This window comes from Hyperolius riggenbachi, chromosome 1 (genome assembly GCF_040937935.1).
Source record: "Hyperolius riggenbachi isolate aHypRig1 chromosome 1, aHypRig1.pri, whole genome shotgun sequence".
In the NCBI taxonomy this organism is placed as follows: Eukaryota; Metazoa; Chordata; class Amphibia; order Anura; family Hyperoliidae; genus Hyperolius; species Hyperolius riggenbachi.
In genome coordinates, this window is record NC_090646.1 from 402673603 (window position 1) to 402688137 (window position 14535).

Below are 14535 nucleotides of genomic sequence, written 5' to 3' on the forward strand. Positions count from 1 at the left end.
TTTGTGTTCTTGGAGGAGAGTTTCATGGCTACCATAAGAAAAAAAAAAGTGCACAGTGTACTATTGAGCATACATGCTGAATCAAACTAAAAGATTTTTTACTATCAACATTAAATTCACATTGCTGCAAAGACCCAAAAGATGTCTTACTGGTTTGTAGTTGTATTTTCTTTTCTGGACAGGAGATTTTTTTGTCTTAAAAATTAAAGTGAGACAATACAAACTAAATGAGACAATAGTCACCCTTTTTGATAGAAAAGCCACTGCAAGGGGGACTGATGAAAACTTATGATGATTTTTCATTATCTTCCCCTCTAACCATTAGCAGTAGTATTAAGAAATATTTATTCTTCATCAATATGTAATTTTCTAAGTATTAAAACAGAATATAAATATTGTACTTAGTTTATTTTATAATATATGGTGCATCAATATAACCCCCAGGTACAGCATATGCAAAGTGCTTTCTGCATGGTAGCGTTTTGGGAATTTGTATTCTATTCTAAGTGCTGTATATTAATAAAGCTATGATTAGAATCAGGCAATACGTTCTGCTATTATAGTGATAGAGCTAAATTTCAGCATCTATTATTTCTCATTTCAAAAAAGTAAGATAACTTTGTTATAATTCTGTAAACAATAAACTGCATGGATGGATGCAGTCCAGGCAGCCTAGTGCATAGCCCTGCTGCACACATAAGCCAAAATCTTAGAATGCTTAGTAATGTCAAGGCATGGCCTTTTTTACATCTTCAGAATATTTGTAAACATTTTTGTAACTCAGTGTTAAAGAGACTCTGAAGTGAGTTAAAAAATGGCTTTTTTGCTTATAATCAACTTGGACATGCTTGCCCCAGCTAAAACCCCGCTATCCCACGGCAGAACGAGGGGTCTTTACCCACAAATCCCCCCTGCAAAATCCACGTCCAACTTGATCGTAGATTTTGCTGATCATGGAGGCAGAGCTAATGGCTGTAGCTCTGCCTCCATGCACGTCTATCAGCGGCGGGTCTCCGCCTCTCCCCCACCCCTCTCAGTGAAGGAAGACTGAGAGGGGCGGGGAGAGGCGGCGATCAGCGCTGATAGACGCGCTGAGAGGCAGGGCTATAGCCGTTAGCCCTGCCTCAAGTAGGAAGCGATCCCCGCTCAGCACAGAGGGGATTTGGGGGGTAAAGGACCCCCATTCTGCCACTGGATAGTGGCGTTTTAGCTGGGGCAAGCATGCTCATGTTGATTATAAGCTAAAAAGCAATTTTTTAACTCGCTTCAGACTCTCTTTGAAGACAAACTTTCACCCAGGATTGAACTTCATCCCAATCAGTAGCCAATACCCCATTTTCCATGAGAAAGCTTTACCTTTTCTCAAATAGATAATCAGAGACAGCTTTATGGCTGCTATTGTGGTGAACCCCCCCCCCCCCACAGTGTGATGTCAGGGCTGTGGCTGTGGCAGTTTGCTGTCTGTGATCCTTATAGCATTGTTGGAAATAAGTGCTGTTTGCAACTGCCAAGCAAGCAGTATCTCCCTCTGAGCATATAACTCCCAGTACACGAACATTCCACACAGATTACCTGGCAGGGCTAAAGATGTAGCCAGTTGTGATGAATTTCAGAATGTAAATCACGGAGAGGAAAGATTTTACAAATGGGTAAGCACTGACTAAATAATTTATGAATGAAAAAAATAAGCAATGTTATTACGTTATTTTCCGTACAGTTCCTTTTTCAGTCTGTACAGAACCTGAGTCTTCAGTCTAAAAGCTAATTAGTCTCCACCTTTTGCAATAGTGTATCAGTCACCCTTTATTCCTGATTTCTCAACTGAAATTATACCTCTAAATTCACAACTTTGTAGATTGGGTTCACGATACAACTACTGCATTCCTTTCATCAGATTTAGCTTTAACTCTTGGGTGTTTCTGAATACCTTTCATATTCCTATATAAAGGAGCTGATATGGGCACCTCATGGCATATACCACCAACATAGTTAAAACGTAAATAAAATAAAAAAATGTGTAAGTAGCAAGAAGGGCTACCAATAATTATGGTTCTCTTATGAGATTTGCGTATTGTGTCAAAGTAATATCAAAGTAATACCTCATGACATGAGCCCGCTTTGTTGTCAACTGCCCCATGTGTTTGTGGAATTCATTACTACAGATATGTGGTTAACTTCACTAAGCCGATGTCATTATTTCCTCACTGGTGATATTTTACAGACAGCAAAATAGCACTTTTCATGTCAATTCACAAAGGTTTTCACCCATGCTTTATTTTAAAAATGGATTTCTTATTTTAAGAACACGTGTGGTATTTCATGTAGTATTTAATTCTTTATTTTAAGGTTTCATGTGGTATAACTCCCTTCTTGCAGTACATAGAAAATGGAAGCTGTGTTTTAATCAACATTTATTATAATTTAAACTGCATTTTTTATAACCACTACGGGTGGTCAAAGAGATGCAAATAATTACAGGTTTGTGTAGGATGATACAATTTTTCGGTGCAAATTTATGCTGCTTGCAAGTGGATCAATCAAATCCTACCGAGGTGGAATTAAATTGGTCAATTTTTAAGCTGCATATATTTCCCATCAGACAGCGCCGTTTATGTTTCTGATGTCACTGCATATCGCATGCTGAACTTTGTTGATGAAATTTGATCAGCAATGCAGTGGAGTGCTCAGGCCCTTCAGAGTCACACACACATACAAAGATTGTCGCTTGCAGGGATCTAAGTAATTTTATTTAGTAATTGGTTCAACATCACTAGAATCCTTCAGACCTGCTCTTGATGGAAACATTTCCATTAGTAATTACACAGACCCTTCTCCTTTTCTGACACCTTCTTTATAGCCTTTTAAACACTGGCGTAGGGGCCACGGTCGCAGCAGTCGCCTGTGCGACGGGGCCCGGGGCCCTCAAGGGCCCGCTCATCCTCCCAGCGTGCCTCCCTTCCACTTTGCTTCCGGCTTCTAAAAACGTGGGTACGCATGACAGCGCAGCCACCCGCTCTGCTGATGCTATAGTCGGGCCTCTGCATTGCTCACTCATCCCGACTCACTCTCACATTCATGCTGCCCGGCCCGCTCTGCACTGTATCAGATCTCTGTGGCTTTAGATCCCCTGCAAGTGGGGGAGGGGCGCTTTGCACAGCACAGACTTCAGTCGGGACTCGGGAGACTTTGTGGCCGTTCCGGAGTAGCTGCTTTCTATCTGGTCTGGACTGGACAGGCATGATGGGATCAGCGACAGCCAGGATTCATGCAGCTGCAGCCGCGGAGAGAGTGTGGGATGTTCCTCCCTCAAGTAAAGTTCAAAGGCTGCCTGCTGGGGTGAAGTATTCACTTATTCTTTGCTGCTGGGGGGAGGGAAGAGGGTGACAAAGTGTGTGTATGTGTGGTGCAGAGTGTGTGTATGTGTGGTGCAGTGTGTACGTGTGTGTGCCAGTGTGTGTGTGTATGTGTGTGCCAGTGTGTGTATGTGTGTGCCAGAGTGTGGTGTGTATGTGTGTACCAGAGTGTGTGTATGTGTGTGTGTACCAGAGTGTGTGTATGTGTGTGTGTGCCAGAGTGTGTATGTGTGTGCCAGAGTGTGTATGTGTGTGCCAGAGTGTGTATGTGTGTGCCAGAGTGTGTGTACCAGAGTGTGTGTGTGTGTGTGTGTCCACTGTGTGTGTTTTAAAGGCATGCTTTCTGGGGAAGGGGGGAATGTTGTTGGGGGAGAGGTTATTACCCAGTCCAAGGGCTCCTTGGGAGAAGCACCCTTAATGCTGGGTACACACCATGCGGTTTCCCGCTTGATCCGTGGGTCGATTGCGATCAATTCGATTATTTCCGACGTGCCTGATTCAGGTTTTGATCGTTCCTGCGGTCGATTTGCATGTTAAGTATGCAAAATCGACGGCAGGAACGATCGAAACCCGAATCAAGCACGTCGGAAATAATCGAATCGATCCCGATCGACCCGCAGATCGAGCGGGAAAACGCATGGTGTGTACCCAGCATTAGGGGAAGGGTGGTAGGCCATAAGAGCTACACTTTATGGGGGGGTAGGGATTGACCTGGGGTGTGGCCTATGCTGAGGGGCGGGGTTTAGGGCACCAGAAATTCTGTGCCTACAGGCTCCTAAATGGTAAATCCGGTCCTGCTCCTGGCTATTTAAGGGGGGGGGGGGCCTGGGTCCAAAGTTTGCATCGGGGCCCCGAGGTTTGTAGTTACGCCACTGCTTTTAAAAATGTACAAAACATGCTCAAAAGGCTTAATTTCCACTTTCTGTCTCTCAACAGGTGAGGTAAAATAAGAACAGGTGGAGAGTGGTGCTAAATAAGAACAAGCTTAGTCTGTATTACTACATAACAGAGGATTAGTGAATTGACACACACTTTTTTATTTTAGGAAATTCATCTGTAATTTATGAATGTGATCTGTATTTTAGGAATGGTCTTTATTTTGGCACTGCAGGTGGTAAAATGAGAACAAACAGCTTAGTGAATTTACCTCATTGATAAATCATATGCAAATGAGAAAATACCTCTGGAAATAATAATATCACCATTGAAAACGCTTAGTGAATCGAGTCCATTGTATGATAAGTTGATTTGTGGAAGTTAGAAGTGTTTTAAGAGTCTAGAAGAAAAATTAAGTCCCAGATCAGATTTTTTATTCATTTATCAGATTTGTTGGTGGTATATGCCCTGCTGTGCCTAGGTAAACTCCTTTATATAGGAAAAAACAAATGTCCACTAAAGGTACATACTCAGGATCACTTGGGGGATATAGCTAAATTTGATGACAGGAGTCCAGTAGCAATGCACTTTTTACACTTTTTTATGTTGTATAGTGCATGGCAGCTTAACAAGCTATTAGTGTTCTGTGAGTGACTCTATGCCTGCCACACAGGTTGAGCAAATTGGCCAAGGAGGAGTCACAATTTGTGAGGGCCTGAGTGGTGACTGGCGAGGGTCTCAAAAGATATCTGCATGGTTGATAGATATGCTTACACTTCCTGTGGACCCTTCAATGTACCTATTTCTAGCAAAGTATTATATTTGAAAACCTACAGAGAAGCACAGTGTTGTGGTTGAGTTTGATTACACAGTTTTGTTTACAGTGTGAACTGTTGGTCTACAATTTGAAACAATTATAAGCTTACTGTTGTGTATTGCAGTATTATAGTAGAAGAGAATGGCGGGCACTGATTAAACACTTACTCATTTATTTCCAACTGCTAACAGAAGGAGCTCACATAGACAAAGCATGTCTAGTTAACTTACAGATGTTTCAAGGACTTGAACTGCATCATCAGTGGCAGAGAAAATACAACTGGGAGGCTGTTCCTAGCCCTTGTTTTATATGTGTTGTTTAACTGTTCTTATGAGGTGGGAGTGTTTGTTATGGGTTTATTAAACAATGCTAATGGCATTGCTATCAACATTTTCAGCAATGGGACTATGCTTCCTGACAATTTCCAATAGATTTTATGCTGATATTGTCCTCGTACCTCCACCTGCTGGGCCCCTCATATGTAAAGTGTCCCCCATGTCCATGCTCTGTGTTTAAAAGTCTTACTTCTCCCCCGGCATGCCTCTTGGCATTCTCTTGTGTCTGTTATCACCAAGAGCGCTGGTAACATGTGGCTTGGCATGTGTTGTGATATCAGTGCCACATGTTACAGGTGCTCGTGGTGACAACAGACACTGGAAATGACCCGTTTCTAAAGAAATGTCTCAGGTTGGTTTTCCAGAATAAAAAAAAGATAACCCCAATGGATGCACAAGTAAAACTGCTCTTTTCTGCCTGGTCAGCCAGCAAGAGAGTCTTCCCTAGGGTAACTCTGAGGATCATTAAAAACATGCAAAGTTAGGAGAAGGGATATCCACCAATTAAAAGTGACAGTTCACCTAGATCAGTGTACAGATCTGATTCTTGGCTTTCTGCTGAACAGTCCATCCATCCTTACCTGTGTAGGCCTGGGGAGATGGGGTAGTAGGTGAGTAGGTGGAGTCACACTGTAGCTAAGTTAAGCAACCAAGCTGTTGACATAGTGAAAAACCAACCTATCACTTAAAACAAACAATTGTTTCAGGCAATGAAAGTCTAGCATGAGTGCGTAGGTTTACATTGCCTTGGAGATGGATATAATTAATGCTGAACTGTAATCACTACTATATTTATCAGAAGAATGTTGACGAGAGACAATGATGGTTAATGCGGTCAGATAGTGCATGTGTTATTTCATGTGTAACAGGTGCGCTGGATATCTGTGCTGGAATATTTTTTTTTCTCTAGCTCCAGCTTTATCTCTTTCTAATTATGTACAAGATATCATGAATTACCTATACATTTACAGTATCTAAAGGGAAGAATGATTGTTTAACAAGAGGTCATCGTCGGGATGGGTAAAGCACTTTATCTATATTAGACAAATGATAGCTTACAACATTCAGTGATTGCCACAGTTAGATTATATGAAGCACTTCAAATGGAATTCAGAACTTAGCATGAAATGTATAAAGTCATTAATACCGGTTTCATGGCAGATCTGGTTTCCTTTTTTATTGCACAGTTAACCTTAAATATACCCCAATCCGTGCTTTCTTCCTATGAATGTAGTAGAGAAAGACTTGAAAATATGAACTTTCACAAAACATTTTATCTAACCCACTATGGATACATCTCACTGTTCACTGACCCCCATCCTCTCCGGATAATAGTATCTGTATTGTGTGGCACAAAAGATGATAGAATGAGTGATGTAACATGTTCAGAAATTCAAAAGCAAGCAGAAAGATAACATATTGTACATGTCCTTGCTTTATTGGGCATGTGGAGTGTAGACATCTATTAATTATAACATTTTTTTTCCCTGAAAAAATGCTCACGGAGCATTGTACCTGCAGTTCCAAAAGTGCTGTAATGAGATTTAGGATTATTTTGTTTGGCTCGATACAAAAACATTTTTTTTCTACACAAAATCCCCAGAAACCAATTAAATCGTAATACGATTAAATACCATATTGCATTCTTTACAGCTGCATCTCTGTGTCACTATGTTTTAGACAAGAAAAGTGATAATTGGAAATATAGTTTCTATTCATGCAGATAATTGTGATCTTCTGGAAAAAAATGTAAAATGTGTATATTAACTGGACCCATAATGGCCTTGCTGTGTATTATCATTTTTTGTATATTCTCTTGGAACAAAATAAAACAACATCCAGTCATGTTCAGGATTAATAATCTCTGAAGTGTAGTTAAATAATTGGTAAAAATTCACTACACAATTTGTATGCTCAACAATACTGACTTACCCTTCTCCATATTTTATTTGTCTATTTTACAGTTAGTGTTAAGTCTCCTAAACCTCATCTATAAAGACAAACTAAAAGGCTGGATACTGTAACTAGCAGTCATGTGGCTTATGCTATTTCAGATTTCTCACTACTATGGTTCAAAACATAAACACTTAGTCCAGAGCTGTATAACATTCACAAGGACACTGAGGAGATTAACCCTTTGCCTGCCAAGCATGTACCTAGTATGTTATGGCAGGCAAAGGCTCCTACTGCCAAAAACGTTTTTCTGGCATTTGTGCATGTGGAAGAAGTGGGGAGGGGGGCCAACATCCTTCCTCCCTCCTTCGCCATGGGCCCGCCTCCCTGCTCCCCTGCAGAGCTGGAGCAGCCATGCTGAGTGTAATTAACTCACCGGATCGCTCGCGCTCTACCTCCTGTTTTTCTGTATAATGCATGATTACACATCATACAGAGATCAGGCGGCCAGAGGGGAGCCTGCTGCCGTCAGGAACACTGCATTGAGCGACCGGGTAAGTTAATTACACACTGCATGGCTGCTCCAGCTCTGCAGGGGAGTACAAGAGATCGGGTGCATGGAATCTCCAGAAAGGTACAACATTTTGTTTCAGGATAGGAAATCGAGCAGCTCCTGAGTTTCAATAATCAAAATAAATGGACATTGTGACCATAAAATTGGACACTGGGTTGTCTCTTCCTAGAAGGAAGGTGCCAGGATCATAGGCAGAAGCTGTAAGAATTGACTCTGATACAGTATTGCTGCAACAGAGAAGGGTGAAAGCATCTCTAAAGCAAACCTGTACATACCTGTAGTAAACACTGATTTATGTTTGGCTTAACTTATTAATTGCATGCATTTTTTATGCAAATCGGTGCTCAGACACAGCTTTTCATTAACTGTATTGGAGGAGGAACTCTGCCCCATGGATAGTTTTCTGTGTAAGCAGCCAGCTCCTGTACTGTACTGAGCAGGTTTGGTGGTGGGAACCTGTGTGCAAAAATGATGCCAGCAGACTACTAGGTCTCCGGTCTGCTCCATCCGATCCGCTCTGTGTTCCCCTGTGGCTATCAAATCATCTGTGTTTCTCCAGGCATGCCACTCCACTCCAGTCATCTGATCTGCGGTACAAGGCTGCAGGCAAGTCATGCTGGCTCCGATCCTGTCCCTGCAAGCCCGATCCTGCAAGCCCGATTTGCTCCGATACTGTCCCTGCAAGCTCGCTCATTTAAGTTTACTGTAAGTGCTGCTGGCATCATTTCTGCACACAGGTTCCCCACCAGCAAGCCTGCTGCTGCACACGCTGTACACTGCTCTCCACACGGCAAGTTGGCGGCTCGCATATTAGCTGATGCGCAGCGTGACCAAGCGTCCTGTTGGACGCGAAACGGCCGTCGCCGATCCCTTCACACCCTAGGCACCCACCAGACCACTGCTACCAGCACCAGTATGTATATGCAACTATACTAATGTATGCACTGATGTTAACCCCGTTTGTATGGAACTAATCTGGAGGATTAAAAGGCGAGATTTATCAGAGGACATTGGTGCACGCTTCTGCTTCTTGTTACACATTGTTGTCATACTCTTCCTTCCATGAATACTGGCGGAGCACATGTCTCAGCATCCCCCCCCGGATTCCTTTAAAGGGGTATTGGTGGCTACGAGTGGTCAGTAGTTTCATTTACTCTCTCCTGCATACTGGTCATATCATTCAGGGAGTGCCACACTGGCCTGCTTCTTTGATTCGAATTGTCCAATGAATGTTTCCACTAAACGATTTTTCTGATGCATATTTTTGCATCATGCATCCATTTTCCCATACAATGAAAACATTAGTGGAAACAGGCCCATAGACATTCATTGGAGTCAGTTTTTCTGCATTCAGAATCGATGCAGAAATCTGCAACATGCCATCCATATTTTTTCTGCATCAGAAAAATTGCGTTTAGTGGAAACAGGCCCATAGACACTCATTGGAGTCAGTTTTCTGCATCCAGAATCCGCATGTAGTGGAAACAAGCCACTTAAAAGAGAAAAGAGACTCCGTAACAAAAATTGCATCCTGTTTTTTATCATCCTACAAGTTCAAAAAGCTATTCTAATGTGTTCTGGCTTACTGCAGCACTTTATACTATCACTGTCTATGTAATAAATCAACTTATCTCTCTCTTGTCAGACTTGTCAGCCTGTGTCTGGAAGGCTGCCAAGTTCTTCAGTGTTGTGGTTCTGCTATGAACTCCCCCCTCCAGGCCCCTCGCTGCACACTGCCTGTGTGTTATTTAGGATTAGAGCAGCTTCTCTCTTCTCTCTTATCTTTTACAAGCTGGATAAATCGTCCTCTGAGCTGGCTGGGCTTTCACATACTGAAGAATTACAGACAAGGACAAAGCTGTTTGCAGGAAGAAACAAGCAGCCTGAAACTTCAGTGCATGGGGGAAAGAAACACACAAATAATCTCTTGAGATTCAAAAGGAAGGCTGTATACAGCCTGCTTGTGTATGAATGTATTTTCTATGTGTGGACATACTGTACATCAACCTACTTCCTGTTTTGGTGGCCATTTTGTTTGTTTATAAACAAACTTTTAAAAACTGTTTTTAACCACTTTTAATGCGGCGAGGAGCGGCGAAATTGTGTCAGAGGGTAATAGGAGATGTCCCCTAACGCACTGGTATGTTTACTTTTGTGCAATTTTAACAATACAGATTATCTTTAAGGAAAGCGTGGAGGATAGGTTAGTGATACAGTAGACAGGTTTAGGATTATGGCAAATCATGAGCAGAGGCAATGTTCACAAAACTGAAGAAACTGTTTTGATCCTGAAATCCTGTGCCCAATAACCAGCATGATTGCAATTTACAATGATGGGAGTATTAGCAAGGTGCCCTATAGAAACAAACCTTCAGTGCCTTAGACATACTTATCCCTTCTATTTTCTCAGTAACTGTAATTTTATTCTGATTACTTTGTAACTTTGAGCTGGTTATGTTTTTCATTTGTTGCCATGACTATGCCCCGATGTCTGGTCTATGTATATATTTAATTTGTGTCTTGTTACGCTGTATTCTCTTTAGTATTCTATTGTATGTTGTGAAACAGAAGCAATGAAATCAGGTCAGGTCTGCTTGTTTTATAAAAAGTCTTTATGGTGAAGTATACCTTTGTTGGTACCGTAGGGAGGGAAAGAAGGAGGGAGAAACACTCTAATGTACATCCAGCTGCAATTTAAAGGACATTGATACATGGCTGCCTTAATTTGCTGAGTCAAATACAGTCATTGCAACTCTTCTACACGTTCAATTCATCTGTCCTGTCCTGTTATCCACAGCATATTTACTTTTAAAAACTGTTCTTCAAGGCTGCTATTTCAAGGTTGTTTCATGCAGAAATCTATTCCTTACTCTCAAATTGGCCTCTGAAAGGAATTATAGAATTGCACATGTTTTTATTTAAATGTCTGTTTACCTGATTTCATCCAAATGCAATTTCCTTTGGAAGGAGAAAGGTTTACAACTCGGGTCAAGTCATCATTGCTGGAAATTGTATTGTCACCTTTTTTCAGACCTAAACAGAGAAATAGCAGGGATTTAGAGCTTGATAAAATGTCTCAAGATCTGTCAATATTTGCTTCACATAAAACTATTTCTGGATTTTCAGAACGACTTCTTGTCATGTTTGACATAAACACAATGGGTCAACTATTTTTTTGTCATGCATTTCAATCTGTCGTAGTACAAAGTCTGTTTTCATCTGACTACTAAAAGGGCAAAGTACCCATCACATATCTTTTTTTTTGTATTAATAAAAATCTATTTTCACATTCAATGAAATGCAATTCCTTTAATGAACTAGGATAAGAAAAGACATAAAATGACCTGAAGACCAAATAAACTAAGAATGGGTCAAAGCAATGTTTAGGCAATGTATTTGTATCCACATGGATACAAAGGGCGATTTTTCTCTGACTGTAGACCCTAAGTTCCCTCATGAGATCATGTTTTGAAAATTCCCCCTGAAATGGAACAGCTGTATAAGTTACAGAGCCATTAACAAAGGCTGACATTTTGTCTCCATCTACCAGTGTTCTCTTACATCTGTATAGGCATTCAGAGACAGACCATGGTTTTATTTGTGAGTAAGCTCTTGTCAAATAAATTGTTAGGGCAAGTTCACACGATCAGTTGAATACAAAACTAATTGTCACTGATCCTGTATATGTAAATGGATAAAAGGGTTCAGACAAGTGGTTGTGTTCAACAGCCAAATGGTTTTTTTCAGCTAATAATGACAATCATCACATACAACATCAGACAAGGATTTGCCTGAACTATAACTAAAGCCTTCAGTGGCAGCAGCCTCAGATTCCTTTGCAAATGCTTCCATCATTTTTGCAAATCAGTTGATTTATGGAATGGTATTTTTAGGAGATGCAAGTTCTGTCTCAAATAACTGCTTCTAAACAAACATTTGATAGGTGTTTATCAATCTTTGGCTTTAGGCCTGTACAGAACATTAGTCAACCACTTTTCAGTTAATAAATGAAATACTACAAGGTGGAAACTGGTTAGATGAAGTGGTTGATACATTTAACTGCATCAATCTGTCATCACAAATACCAAGACCAAAGAGCGGCAGTGTAGAGCTGAGACTAGAAGTCCTGAAAGAGCGGCGGTAATCAACATTCGCTGTGAAAAATGTGAGCAAACAATGAAGGGGAACAGAGGAGATGAAGTGGAAGAGGTGCAGAGACCAGAAGGCAACAGAGGTGACTTATCTGCTATACTAGCCCACTGTGCCAGTCCACCTTCCCTCTCTTTCACCATGTCTTCCCCCCCATGCCTTACTTTCTTCTCTCCCTTTCCACTTCCTGATGTTCAGTAAAGCTTGACTTGACATTTCTAATCTTTAACACATCTATAGGCTTTAATACAGATTTGGCCCAGTCTTTGCAGCTGGTTCATCTTAAACTTTACTGGGAAGGCTTTCCATAAGGCTTAGAAGTGTGCTTATGGGAATTGTTTACCATTCTTCTAGAAGAGCATTAGTGAGGTCAAGGACTGATGTTAGACAAGAAGACAAAGCACACAGTATCTGCTCTAATTCATCCTAAAGGTATTCTATTAGGTTGGGTCCATGACCTTGTTCAGTCCAGTCATGTTCCTCCACATCAAACTCAGTCATCCATGTCTTTATAGATCATGCTTTGTGCAATGGTGCACATTCATGTTGGAACAGGAAGGGGCCATTTCCAAATTGTCCCCACAATGTTGGGAGCATAAAATTGTCCAACATGTCTTAGGTCTTGGTATCCTGAAGTATTCAGAGCTCTTTTCACTAAAACGAAATGAAGAACAAGCCCACACCATGTGCATCCTCTACCAAACTGTACACTTGGCACAATACGGTCACGCAAGCCCTGTTCTTCTTGCAGTCACTTATCCATTGCAATACCAGAAACAGAAACCTTTTCCACATCTTGTTGTCGCACAGCCATCACCTTTTGAAGCTGGAACACCTAATTATTATCTCCAATAATAAAAAAAACAGATTTTTTTTTATTTATCTGGATACTGTCTTTTCTATTTGTATCTGTGAAATTCTATTTAATCTACACAAAATTATGTTACTACACAAACTGAATGCTGAGCTACATGAAGAGAGGAAAACTTCTAAGTTTTTTCCCACTTGGTCTCTATTCATCATATCATATCACTTCACTCATATCTAGGCGTGGGCATAAAACATTTAACATTTTTACCCCTGCCCCTTCTTTTAAATATTGTAATTTGACTCAAAAAATTATTCCATTTGCTTTCTACCCTTCAACGTTAAGCTGAATACAGCACACTCCCTCAAATGCTCCTCTCCAGTTCCTAAACCGATCAACCCACAAATTCACTATTAGGGACTTACAGGAGTTTAGAGTTTCAGCATTCTGGCCTTGCAACTCTATAATACCTGGTTATTGCTGAATTCTGCTATTTTATGTTTTTAATATTGTTTTTTGACTCTCCATTTTACTGTTTTAACCATTGATAGAGCAACAAAGTCAGCTGTGAGAGACTGCACACCTTCAAACTAAGCTGGGTGTCTGGCAAGGGGATAGTAGAATGCTACAATGCTATATGAGCTTGCACACCAGTCTCACATCTAAAATGTGTGCTTTTAATCCATAGAAGAAAACATAAAAGTGCAAAAGCCTACAACTATTTCGGCCCCACTGCTTTGTCAAGGAAATAAAGTCACAGAATTCTGTTCTGTGGTGTGCTTGCCTTGAAAAAGGACAAGACAAATAACATGTATATTGCACATTTTTCCTGACAGACTCAAAGTACTTGAGCTGCAGCTACTAGGACACACTCAGTAGGCAGCAGCAGAGCAATAGGTGCTGGTTTACTTAACAGGCAGAGCCAAGATTTGAACCCAGGACTCCTATGACAGATAACCAGTACACTATACAGCCAGTCACACACAAATTTCTGTGTGGAACTGAAACAATTCAAATCAGACTAGTATGTTGTCTCATTTAGCATTGTTCATTGCATACCATGATTTCCACTGACCTCTTTTTAGATTTAATTTCTTTAAGCTACTACTGTGATAAACCAGTAATTCGTTATTCATATATAACAGATTTTATGGGTGCCGTTTTTATTCCAGTACATATCTGTGTTTAACATATTAACCAAAACTAATTATTGGTTTCCTTGCAATTAATTATAGTTTTCATTGAAACTGTAATTACTTAAGACATTTTAATTGAACATTCTACATTTCTACATTTCAAGAAATGATCTGAGCCTAGTGTTATGGATAGTGTCTAACAGAACACCTGTTTCTGCAAGAAGATTCAAATAGGCAGACATTAGGCCGTGAATAACATCTCTTGGTAATTAGGACTAGAAATTTTTATGAGACATAAATTACTGTTTTATTTTCCAAAAATGTTTTCCTATGACTCATGTGCATATCACAGTGCCAGAAATGTGCTCATGATTAAAATTAGAGAAAAAAAATGTGTTTTTATTGAGTATAATAACCAGAACAGTAAGAGAAAGACACAGATACAGATATTCAGTTACACTGGCATATAAATAGGCTTTCCTTTGAATGCTTTATGTACTCAGACAGAAAAACACTACCCAAACAGCAGTATATTGTTTTGTGGCTTAAAAGATTTTAGGCTGAAAGGTAGTGCAGTCATGTGCAAGTGATAAC

At 40.5% G+C, this 14535-nt stretch overlaps 1 long non-coding RNA gene across 1 annotated transcript in view; it reads right to left on the minus strand.

Moving 5' to 3' along the window:
- The window catches only part of LOC137552300 (uncharacterized), a 55653-nt gene extending 41735 nt beyond the window's left edge, over positions 1-13918 (minus strand). Inside the window, exons 1-2 of the long non-coding RNA XR_011027123.1 lie at positions 13881-13918; positions 10783-10881 (exon numbers count right to left, since the gene is read on the minus strand). This is a non-coding gene — a long non-coding RNA (uncharacterized lncRNA). The remainder of the gene's footprint in view (positions 1-10782; positions 10882-13880) is intronic.
- Positions 13919-14535: the final 617 nt, after the last annotated feature.